Source organism: Aulostomus chinensis, chromosome 1 (assembly GCF_037954235.1).
Source record: "Aulostomus chinensis isolate RoL2024-O1b breed Wild chromosome 1, RoL_Achi_v1.0, whole genome shotgun sequence".
Classification (NCBI taxonomy): Eukaryota; Metazoa; Chordata; class Actinopteri; order Syngnathiformes; family Aulostomidae; genus Aulostomus; species Aulostomus chinensis.
This window is the reverse complement of record NC_141320.1, coordinates 34,064,613-34,077,135: the sequence shown is the minus strand read 5'-3', so window position 1 is coordinate 34,077,135 and position 12,523 is coordinate 34,064,613. Positions and strand designations below refer to the sequence as shown.

The 12,523-nt window shown below is 40.6% G+C and overlaps 1 non-coding gene across 1 annotated transcript; it reads left to right on the top strand.

Annotated features, from left to right (window-relative positions):
* The first annotated feature begins 2,290 nt into the window (after positions 1–2,290).
* Positions 2,291–2,362, top strand: trnae-uuc (transfer RNA glutamic acid (anticodon UUC)). Its single transcript has one exon. It is a non-coding gene; the product is annotated as a tRNA-Glu (tRNA).
* Positions 2,363–12,523: the final 10,161 nt, after the last annotated feature.

Here is a 12,523-nt window from a genome sequence, read left to right as displayed (position 1 = left end):
CCTTTAAAACTATAAATTAGAAAGTATTTTGGTGGAACGAACCTTTAAAACTATAAATTAGAAAGTATTTTGGTGGAACGAACCTTTAAAACTATAAATTAGAAAGTATTTTGGTGGAATAAACCTTTAAAACTATAACTTGTTTGAAAGTATTTTGGAGGAATTGGAATAATCCTTTTATACAGTTGTCAGAAATTAAAGGACAGGAAGTAGTATTTTGGTGGAATAAACCTTTAATACTGTAGTTCGAAAGGAGTAATTTGCTATCATCTAATTCGATAGGTGGCGCTGTCACCAAAAAACAAAAGTCCCAGAACTGCATTTTATCATCCAATTCAGTAGGTGGTGCTGTGGGGTCCTGGAACTGCAGCTCTCTGGTGCTGCAGGATCTCCTCTTGAAAAGCCTCACAGTTCAGAGTCGTTCCAGAATCTAGGAGCAGAAACCAAAGTCTCCTACGACGAGGATGGGATTGGAACCCACGCCTGCAGAGCTCAATGGATCAGCAGTCCATCACCTTAACCACTCGGCCACCTCGTCTCCTGACCACCATGATGTGCTGCTTTCTCTGAGCCTTTTAAACAGCTGAACTCTTTGGAGCCCATTTGTCAGAAATGGACCCAGCAGGAGCCACTGAACACAACTCTGACATCATCAGGCTTCTTCCCAGCAGCTTGGTGCTCCAGAAGGAAGAATCCAGACCATCGCTACATCATCAGAGTGAACACCAGCTGATGTTGACCAGTTTAACAAGCCTTTGACTGCTAAATGACATCCAAGCTCAGATTCTCTTGTCCTGGTAGAACAAGTCAATGTTGAAGAAGATGAGAGCACCAGTCTCTTTCATCCAATGCTGGAACAGCGTTAGACTGAAGGTCTGAAGGTCCCTGGTCTGGTCCAGGTTTCAACAGGGGACCAGCATCAGCCAGCATTTAAATGTGGACAGCAGTGGAGGTGAAGCCCACATCAAGGAAACAAGCCTCCTATTACTGTCCTGTGCTGAGTTTCTTTAAAAAATGTGAGACAACCTCAAGAGTTTCTGTTTCCTGTGTTGGACTTTGCCTCAGAGAATCAGAGCCAATCAGAAGCTTGTTGGTCTTGGATGCTGGTCATCAGGAGCAATGAGGGGCTCAGTGTCTTGCTCAAGGACACTTCAACATGGTCACCAGCTGAAGTGAGAACTGAACCAGCAACTCTGCTAGACGGCCACTCTTCCTCCAGACCGTGCCCCCCTAACCTGAATCATCATGATGTCATTATTTGTTGCTTTAATTCACCAAATGTGTGACGTGGTGAGTTTGTCAGGAGTTTAAAGACCAAAGTTGTGAACACACAGAGAAGTAAACCTGTCAAAGCTGCTTCACTTGATGAGAGAAACTGAGGAACTGATAGAAGAGCAACAAAGAAAATGGAGTCAGAAGGTCGTCTTCTTCACTGCTCAGTCACAACACTGACACACACACACACACACACACACACACACACACACACACACAAATAGTTTGTCTTTGAGAGAGGACAAAAAAATATTTCACTGTGCCGACATGAACTTTCATTGTTGAATTTCAGTCTCCTACAAAAGTGTGTGAATGTGGTCGTTGTGGCCGAGTGGTGAAGGCGATGGACTAGAAATCCATTGGGGTCTCCCTGCTCAGGTTGGAGTCCTGCCAACAACGTTGAACTGTTGACAATTTAAATTTGACTCATTTTTACTCCACACTGTCCTTCATCACAGCATTTAACATCAGGACTGCTCCCAGATCAGCTCCATGACCTCATCCCTGCACCAGAGTCCCGCCCAAGTTCATCAAAAACGGCCAAGCATAAATATATAATATGTATATAATGTGAACACACCTGTACAGGTGTGTTAACGTGCTTAATAATAGAGAATGAGTGAAAGGTTTGTTCAGAGTGGAGTGCAGTACCACAGTCAGGCCAGCAGGTGGGGCTTTCGTTGGTGCTGTCTACCTAATTGCGGTGTCTGTGCTCTGCCAGCAGAGGTCGTGCTTCCCCACCAATCTTCTAGGGTGTCTGAGTGGTGCCGCCATGTTTAGATCGTAGCAGGAGGACGTAGGTTGGTACTTGGCAGTTCGGATGTAGCGAAAGTCAAGTTATGAATGGAGGGCTGAGTTGGAGCAGAGGGGGGCAGGATCCTGGGGGTGGACTGTCTTTAGGGGGCTGAGGTGTCTGGTGGTCTTGGTGGACCCTCTGCATCTCAAGCTGAGACCACAGAGTCCTGTGTTCTTGAGTCATTGTCTATAGTCTCTGTTGTTGGAGAGCTCAGTGTGGTCCCTGATGGTCTAGTGGCTAGGATTCGGTGCTTTCACCGCCGAGGACCGGGTTCGATTCCCGGTCAGGGAATGAGTTATTTAGAGGTTGAGGGAGAGGTGATCAGGTGGTCCACGTGATGGTGGAGGTGATGAACTGTGAATCCATCATGGCTCCACTCTCACCCCCATTGTAGTGTTCTTGGTTCACTCTGCCATGGCCCCATGTTGAAGGGTGACTGTCTCATTCAGGTTCAACCTTTTGTTAGACTCTGTTAAGTCACTGACTGCTGCAAGGACAAACTGTAATCCTCCTTAGTAGCTTTGGTTATTGATGATCTGCAATGGTTCGTGGGGGTGGAGCCTATCCCAGCAGCCCTCAGGTGAGGGGCGGGGTTTATCCTGGACAGGTCACCAGTCCATGGCAGGGCCAACACATAGAGACAGATTGATTATAAAAATGTTCATCCCCAGTTTGAAGTTAGAGACAGGATTTAAGTGTGGAAGGTTTTTGTATCTTCAATTTAATTCTGAGTGTTGTAAACTGTTTCGAACAAACTCTACTGTTAAACAGTCAAAATGTTTTCTAACCAAGCTGAATGCTCTCATATACTTTTTAAAGTTGAGTTTCTCTCACGTCCTCCTGAGATCAAAGACAGAATTCTAGGTACAAATAAATACACTATCAAAGCCCTGATGACATCATCATCAATTCTGACTTTGATCTGGAGGCTCTTGCTTTCTTGCTTCAAATAAAAAACGTTGTTCCAGGGAAAAGTCTGCACATAAACACACACACACACACACACACACACACACACACACACACAGCCTGTCTTTGGTATAAAATGGTCTGTCACGTTCTCTCACGTTGGAAGATTTCTCTGACTCCATTGTGAATAAAGAGATTCTTCATCTGCCACCTGAGTCTTGATCCACTGATTCCTCTGATCCACCTCTTTCTGCTCCAACAAGGCTGACATGGATCAGGTGGGTCCATGTCAGCCAATCAGGAGGTTTCTCCTCTCAGTTAATTTTCTTCATCCCAGTTTAGATTGATTCTTCTCAGCCTGATGAAGGAGCATCTGATCAGGTGTTTGGCTGCTTGTTGGTTGTAATTCCATAGATTTTAATCTCAGATGTTACAGAATTAATAAGAACATCTTAAAGACCTTTGTCCAACACTTGAAACTCACCTGTCTGTCCAGGCCCAACTGGCCTTTGGTAGTGAGGTGGTGGATGCATGTGAATGAAATGAGGCTGGTGTTGCTGTGAGGAGCCACTAGAGGGAGACACCTGTCGTTCCTCCCAGCTGACAATGAGGCTTCACAGCTGCATTTGAAGCTGTCCTTTATTGGTCCCAACTGTCTTGAGCTCAGGGGCCAAACTCACCAACAACACTTCCTCCTGGTCATGTGGTCTGTTTGTCAGGAGATTCCCAATCCAAAGTTGTTGACACACAAGAGAAGAAAACACGTCAAAGTTTGTTCATTTTTATGAATCAAACTGAAAATGAACAGAAGAGTGACAGTGAAAATGGATTCAAAAATAATAAATAATCATGAATAATGAATAAATACTAAGAATTTACTGGCATTTGACTGCATTTTGTGGTTAATCAGTAGATGAAAGAGGAACATATATATTCTATACATGTGATGTACGTACGTGGCTGTGGACAAAAGCGTCTGCTCAATGAAATTGTAGGATTGTAGACTTCTATAAATGTAGAATATAATTGTAGAAATGCTCTCTCTCACCACCCCCAACGTCTGTGCCAGGGTCTCTGGCCAGTGGTCAATGGCTCATATCACCTGCCCAGGATGGATCCAGCTTGCTTGTCTTTGTAATTCTGCACTTATTAGAGACCTGGAAACAAAGGAATGCTGAAAAAGAGAAAATAGGACCTCACACAAATGGGCTTGTGACAGAAATTAAGATCATTTTGTGAATATCCATCCTCTTCAAATGTGTGTGTGAATGTGGTCGTTGTGGCCGAGTGGTGAAGGCGATGGACTAGAAATCCATTGGGGTGTCCCTGCTCAGGTTGGAGTCCTGCCAGCAACGTTAAGCTGTTGATGTTCTATGTCAGGGTGAACGTCCTACCTGTGCCTGATTCAGTGTGGTGGCTCACACCTGAATTTATCCTAACAAGCTAACTTCTTAACACCAATCTACACAGTTTGAATCATCAAAACCTCAAACTGCAGTAAGAATTTTCAATTCTCTCATCCACAACAATCCTCATCAATAAAATCTGGAAGAAGGAACCGCAGAAAGTCTGCAGGAGAACGTAGACGAGTGCTGCCACCGACCCGTCATGGGGAGGACCGGTAACGTGGCGACCCCACTTCCCAAAAGAAGCCGACCGTCCAGCGCACCCTCATCACCCAATAAGGACCTCGGGGACATCCTGGACTCAGTTGACAGGAAACTAACAAGTTTCCATGCTTGACTCTCTCGTGGAAATCCTCCACGAAGAGCCTCCATGAGTCTCTGGGACCCAGCCAGCAAAAGGTGGCTTCACTGGCCGCTAGAAATCAAGCCCTTCAAGCCTCCAGCCTCCCATCACTGTTTCCTCCCTCTCAAATATGTATCCTGAAATATGGATTTGAGTCTTTAGATGCTGTAACGTCCAAAGATCATATTCTTATTGACCCTCCCCCTTCTTTGTTCCACCATGGAAAGAGGAGAACTCTATTCTAGTTTAGTGGATGAACATAGAGGGACTACACCTGGATCTCTGTGTTTAACAAACAATTGAGTTAAACATCAGGAGTCATGAGTTTGCTCAAAACTACTGACTTGGACTGAGTTCAATGAGTTCATAGCCAACAATTCTCCATCAGCAGCACATCCTGCAAAAGCAATGATGACAATTTTCCTTTTAAAAAGCAGGGACGTTGCGCAGATCCAGGATCAGTGGGAACGGCTGTTTGCTTTAAATGGTTGGGGGGAAAGAGTCGATTTATTGTAGAGTCAATGTTATTTATATTGTGCCACATCACAACAAAAGTTCTCTCAAGACACTTGACAGGTAGAGCAGGTCCAGAACCACACTCCTTCAATGAATTCACGTATGTGAAGATATTCAACTGATGTGACAAATTCTCATGACAATGAGTCCAGAGAGCCTGTCAGCATTGACATTCCCCTGGTGTCAGGGAAGTCATGTCAACGGTCCTGAGGCCTGTAGTTGGTGTCCATCCTTGATATCCTCACAAACAGGTCATCAAACTTGGCCCTCGTCAGCTTGAAGGACAGCTGGAAACGGCCTTCGTCCAGGCACAGTTCTTGGAGAAAGTGAGTTAAGAAGTTTAGAGTTCCAAGAAGCTTCTTCAGTTCGTTCAGTTTGGTCCTGGAGAACTGTTCAATGTGTCAGGACTTCAGAAGCTCCAATCCTCTCGAAGGTCCAGTGAGAGTGGAAGAGATTATAAATGAGAGAAGCAGGGCCCTCCCTCAGAACTGAACCAGCTCAGTTGGGAGAGCGTTAGACTGAAGATCTAAAGGTCCCTGGTCCGATCCCAGGTTTCAGCAGAGGAGCAGCATTGACTTTACTTTCCAGTGGAGGAACTGCAGACATGAAGGAAACTAACATCTTGTCCTGTGCATTCTTGTGACATTCAGGACATTTTTGGAGCCTCTTGTTGGATTTTGCCACAGAGAATCAGAGCCAATCAAAAGCATGGTGGACTTCAACATGGAGGACTGAACAAGTCAAGAAAGCATCAGTTTGACCTTCACAGGTGTTTCTGTTCCTGTCTCAATGCTGTAGAAAGAGCCTGAGGAGCTCAGATGGTAGAGCATCAGACTTTTAATGTGAGGGTCCAGGGTTCAAGTCCCTGTTCAGGTGCTGTGGAGGTTCCAGTGTTTGACAACATGGTACTGGATGAAGTTTAGTGTTGAACAAACTGTCATCATCAAAAGTAGAAGTGTTCTTGTCTTGACACTGTGAGACAGTCGCTAGAAAACTGACCAACAATAATTTCATGTGGCATGCAATTAACAAAAGACCACAAATAACACTGGTCAACTTAATTTTATTTGTATTGCACAAAATCACAAGTAAGTTCTCTCCTGACTCTTTACTAGTAGAGCAGGTCCAGCACCAAACTCCTTCAATGAACCTCCACCCAACAATTCTCCATCAGCAGCACATCCTGCAACAGTGGTGATAAAAACGTTCCTTTTAACAGGCAGGAACGTCGAGCAGATCCAGGATCAGTGGGGACGAGGTTATTAACAAAGGTACCTCAAAACCTCAAAATAATGCTACAGTGATGTCGGAAGAATTGCTAATGATCTCAAAATGATGCTACAGTGATGTCATAAGAATTGCTAATGAACTCAAAATGATGCTAACAGTAATGTAGTGATAGTTGCTAATAAAATCAGTGATGCTTTCAGTAATGAAGTGAAAGTTTCGAACAACCTCAAAGTGATGCTGACAGTCATGTAGTGAGAGTTGCTTCGAACCTCAAAATAATGCGACAGTGATGTTGGAAGAATTCCTAATGATCTCAAAATGTTGCGACAGTGATGGAGTAAGAATTGTTAATGAACTCAAAATGATGCTAAAAGTAATGGAGTGATAGTTGCTCATGATCTCAAAGTGATGCTGACAGTCATGTAGTAAGAGTTGCTAATAAACTCAAAATGATGCTAACAGTAATGTAGGAAGAGTTGAAACTCACCTCAAAATGATGCTTCAGTGATGTCATAAGAATCGCTAATGAACTCAAAATGATGCTAACAGTAATGTAGTGATAGTGGCTATAAACTCAGTGATGTTTACAGTAATGTAGTAAGTGTTTCGAACAACCTCAAAGTGATGCTGACAGTCGTGTAGTAAGAGTTGCTACGAACCTCAATATAATGCAACAGTAATGTAGTAAAAGTTGCTACGAAACTCAAAATGATGCGACAGTGATGGAGTGAACGTTTCGAATAACCTCAAAGTGATGCTGACAGTCATGTAGTAAGTGTTGCTACGAACCTCAAAATAATGCGACAGTAATGTAGTAAAAGTTGCTACGAACTTCAAAATATTGCGACAGTGATGTCGGAGGAATTGCTAATGAACTCAAGATGATGCTAACAGTAATGTAGTGGTAGTTGCTAATCAAGTCAGTGATGCTTACAGTAATGTAGTAAGAGTTGCTACGAACCTTAAAATAATGGGACAGTGATGTCGGAAGAACTGCTAATAAACTCAAAATGATGCTAACAGTAATGTAGTGATAGTTGCTAAGAAACTCAGTGATGCTTACAGTAATGTAGTAAGAGTTTCGAACAACCTCAAAGTGATGCTGACAGTCATTTAGTCAGAGTTGCTAATGAACTCAATTCAATGCTCCAGTGATGTCGTGAGAATTGCTCATAAACTCAAAATGATGCTAACAGTAATGTAGTGATAGTTGCTAATAAACTCAAAGTAATGCTGACAGTAATGTAGTAAGAGTTGCTACGAACCTTTAAATAAAGCAACAGTAATGTAGTTAGAGTTGCTACGAACCTCAAAATAATGTGACAGTGATGTCAGAAGAATTGCTAATGATCTCAAAATGATGCGACAGTGATGTCGAAAGAATTGCTCATGAACTCAAAATGATGCGAACGGTAATGGAGTGAACGTTTCGAATAACCTCAAACTCATGCTGACAGTCTTGTACTAAGAGTTGCTACGAACCTCAAAATAATGCGACAGTGATGTCGGAAGAATTGCTAAAGATCTCAAAATGATGCGACAGTGATGTCGTAAGAATTGTTCATGAACTCAAAATGATGCGAACAGTAATGGAGAGAACGTTTCGAATAACCTCAAAGTCATGCTGACAGTCATGTACTAAGAGTTGCTACGAATCTCAAAATAATGCGACAGTAATGTAGTAAAAGTTGCTACGAACCTCAAAATATTGCGACAGTGATGTCGGAAGAATTGCTAATGAACTCAAGATGATGCTAACAGTCATGTAGTGATAGTTGCTAAGAAACTCAGTGATGCTTACAGAAATGTAGTAAGAGTTGCTACGAACCTTAAAATGATGCAACAATAATGTAGTAAGAGTTGCTACGAACCTCAAAATATTGCGACAGTGATGTCAGAAGAATTGCTCATGATCTCAAAATGATGCGACAGTGATGTCGTAAGAATTGCTCATGAACTCAAAATGATGCGAACACTAATGGAGTGAACGTTTCGAATAACCTCAAAGTCATGCTGACAGTCATGTACCAAGAGTTGCAACGAATCTCAAAATAATGCGACAGTAATGTAGTAAAAGTTGCTACGAACCTCAAAATATTGCGACAGTGATGTCAGAAGAATTGCTAATGAACTCAAGATGATGCTAACAGTCATGTAGTGATAGTTGCTAAGAAACTCAGTGATGCTTAAAGAAATGTAGTAAGAGTTGCTACGAACCTTAAAATAATGCAACAATAATGTAGTAAGAGTTGCTAATGAACTCAATTCAATGCTAAAGTGATGTCGTGAGAATTGCTCATAAACTCAAAATGATGCGAACAGTAATGTAGTGATAGTTGCTAATAAACTCAAAGTGATGCTGACAGTCATGCACTAAGAGTTGCTACGAACCTCAAAATAATGTGACGGTGATGTCAGAAGAATTGCTAATGATCTCAAAATGATGCGACAGTGATTTAGTAAGAATTGGTAATGATCTCAAAATGATGCTAAAAGTAATGGAGTGAAAGTTTCGAATAACCTCAAAGTGATGCTTACAGTCATGTAGTAAGAGTTGCTACGAACCTCAAAATAATGCAACAATAATGGAGTAAGAGTTGCTACAAACTTCAAAATAATGCGAAAGTAATGTAGTAAAAGTTGCTACGAACCTCAAAATATTGCGACAGTCATGTCGGAAGAATTGCTAATGAACTCAAAATGATGCTAACAGTAATGTAGTGATAGTTGCTAATCAACTCAGTGATGCTTACAGTAATGTAGTAAGTGTTTCGAATAACCTCAAAGTGATGCTGACAGTCATGTAGCAAGAGTTGCTACGAACCTCAAAATAATGTGACAGTGATGTCAGAAGAATTGCTAATGATCTGAAAATGATGCGACAGTGTGTAGTAAGAATTGCTAGTGAACTCAAAATGATGCTAACAGTAATGGAGTGAAAGTTTCGAATAACCTCAAAGAGATGCTGACAGTCATGTTGTAAGAGTTGCTACGAACCTCAAAATAATGCGACAGTAATGTAGTAAAAGTTGCTACGAACCTCAAAATATTGCGACAGTGATGTCGGAAGAATTGCTAATGAACTCAAAATGATGCTAACAGTAATGTAGTGATAGTTGCTAATCAAGTCAGTGATGCTTTAAGTAATGTAGAAAGAGTTTCGAACAACCTCAAAGTGATGCTGACAGTCATTTAGTAAGAGTTGCTAATGAACTCAATTTAATGCTACAGTGATGTCGTGAGAATTGCTCAAAAACTCAAAATGATGCTAACAGTAATGTAGTGATAGTTGCTAAAAAACTAAAAGTGATGCTGACAGTAATGTAGTAAAATTTGCTACAAACCTCAAAATAATGCGACAATAATCTAATAAAAGTTGCTACAAACCTCAAAATAATGCGACAGTGATGTCAGAAGAATTGCTAAAGATCTCAAAATGATGCGACAGTGATGTCAGAAGAATTGGTTATGATCTCAAAATGATGCTAAAAGTAATGGAGTGAAAGTTTCGAATAACCTCAAAGTGATGCTGACAGTCATGTATTAAGTGTTGCTACGAACCTCAAAAAAATGGGATAGTAAAATAGTAAAAGTTGCTACGAACCTCAAAATATTGCGACAGTGATGTCGGAAGAATCGCTAATGAACTCAAGATGATGCTAAAAGTAATGTAGTGAAAGTTGCGAAGAAACTCAGTGATGCTTACAGTAATGTAGTAAGAGTTTCGAACAACCTCAAAGTGATGCTGACAGTAATTTAGTAAGAGTTGCTACGAACCTCAATATAATGCGACAGTAATGTAGTAAAAGTTGCTACGAACCTCAAAATATTGCGACAGTGATGTCGGAAGAATTGCTAATGAACTTAAAATGATGCTAACAGTAATGTAGTGATAGTTTCTCATCAACTCAGTGATGCTTACAGTAATGTAGTAAGAGTTTCGAACAACCTCAAAGTGATGCTGACAGTCATGTAGTAAGAGTTACTACGAACCTCAAAATAATGCGACAGTGATGTCGGAAGAATTGATAATGATCTCAAAATGATGCTAAAAGTAATGTAGTGATAGTTGCTCATAAACTCAAAGTGATGCTGACAGTAATGAAGTAAGACTTGCTACGAACCTTAAAATAATGCAACAATAATGTAGTAAGAGTTGCTACGAACCTCAAAATATTGCGACAGTGATGTAGTAAGAATTGCTAATGAACTCAAAATGATGCTAACAGTAATGGAGTAAAAGTTTCGAATAACCTCAAAGTGATGCTGACAGTCATGTAGGAAGTGTTTCGAATAACCTCAAAGTGATGCTGACAGTCATGTAGTAAAAGTTGCCACGAACCTCAAAATAATGCGACAGTGATGTAGTAAGAATTGTTAATGAACTCAAAATGATGATAACAGTAATGGAGTGAAACTTTCTTATAACATCAAAGTGATGCTGACAGTAATGTAGTAAGAGTTGCTACGAACCTTAAAATAATGCAACAATAATGTAGTATGAGTTGCTACGAACCTCAAAATAATGTGACAGTGATGTCAGAAGAATTGCTAATGAACTCAAGATGATGCTAACAGTAATGGAGTGAAACTTTCGAATAACCTCAAAGTGATGCTGACAGTCATGTAGGAAGAGTTGCTACGAACCTTAAAATAATGCAACAAAAATGTAGTAAGAGTTGCTACGAACCTCAAAATAATGCGACAGTGATGTCAGAGGAATTGCTAATGAACTCAAAATGATGCTAAAAGTTATGTAGTGATAGTTGCTAATCAAGTCAGTAATGCGTTCAGTAATGTAGTAAGTGTTTCGAAGAACCTCAAAGTGATGCTGACAGTCATGTAGTAAGAGTTGCTTTGAAACTTAAACTACTGCGACAGTGATGTCAGAAGAATTGCTAATGATCTCAAAATGATGCGAAAGTGATGTCAGAAGAATTGCAAATGAACTGAAAATGATGCTCACAGTAATGGAGTGAACGTTTCGAATAACCTCAAAGTGATGCTGACAGTCATGTACTAAGAGTTGCTACAAACCTCAAAATAATGCGACAATAATCTAATAAAAGTTGCTACGAACCTCAAAATATTGCGACAGTGATGTCGGAAGAATTGCTAATGAACTTAAAATGATGCTAACAATAATGTAGTGATAGTTGCTAATCAACTCAGTGATGCTTGCAGTAATGTAGTAAGTGTTTCGAATAACCTCAAAGTGATGCTGACAGTCATGTAGTAAGAGTTGCTACGAACCTCAAAATAATGCGACAGTGATGTCAGAAGAATTGCTAAAGATCTCAAAATGATGCGACAGTGATGTCAGAAGAATTGGTAATGATCTCAAAATGATGCTAAAAGTAATGGAGTGAAAGTTTCGAATAACCTCAAAGTGATGCTTACAGTAATGTAGTAAGAGTTTCGAACAACCTCAAAGTGATGCTGACAGTAATTTAGTAAGAGTTGCTACGAACCTCAAAATAATGTGACAGTGATGTCAGAAGAATTGCTAATGAACTCAAGATGATGCTAACAGTAATGGAGTGAAACTTTCGAATAACCTCAAAGTGATGCTGACAGTCATGTAGGAAGAGTTGCTACGAACCTTAAAATAATGCAACAAAAATGTAGTAAGAGTTGCTACGAACCTCAAAATAATGCGACAGTGATGTCAGAAGAATTGCTAATGAACTCAAAATGATGCTAAAAGTTATGTAGTGATAGTTGCTAATCAAGTCAGTAATGCGTTCAGTAATGTAGTAAGAGTTGCCACGAACCTCAAAATAATGCGACAGTGATGTCAGACGAATTGCTAAAGATCTCAAAATGATGCGACAGTGATGTAGTAAAAGTTGCTACGAACCTCAAAATATTGCGACAGTGATGTCGGAAGAATTGCTAATGAACTCAAGATTATGCTAACAGTAATGGAGTGAAACTTTCGAAAAACCTCAAAGTGATGCTGACAGTCATGTAGTAAGTGTTGCTACGAACCTCAAAATAATGCGACAGTAATGTAGTAAAGTTGCTACGAACCTCAAAATATTGCGT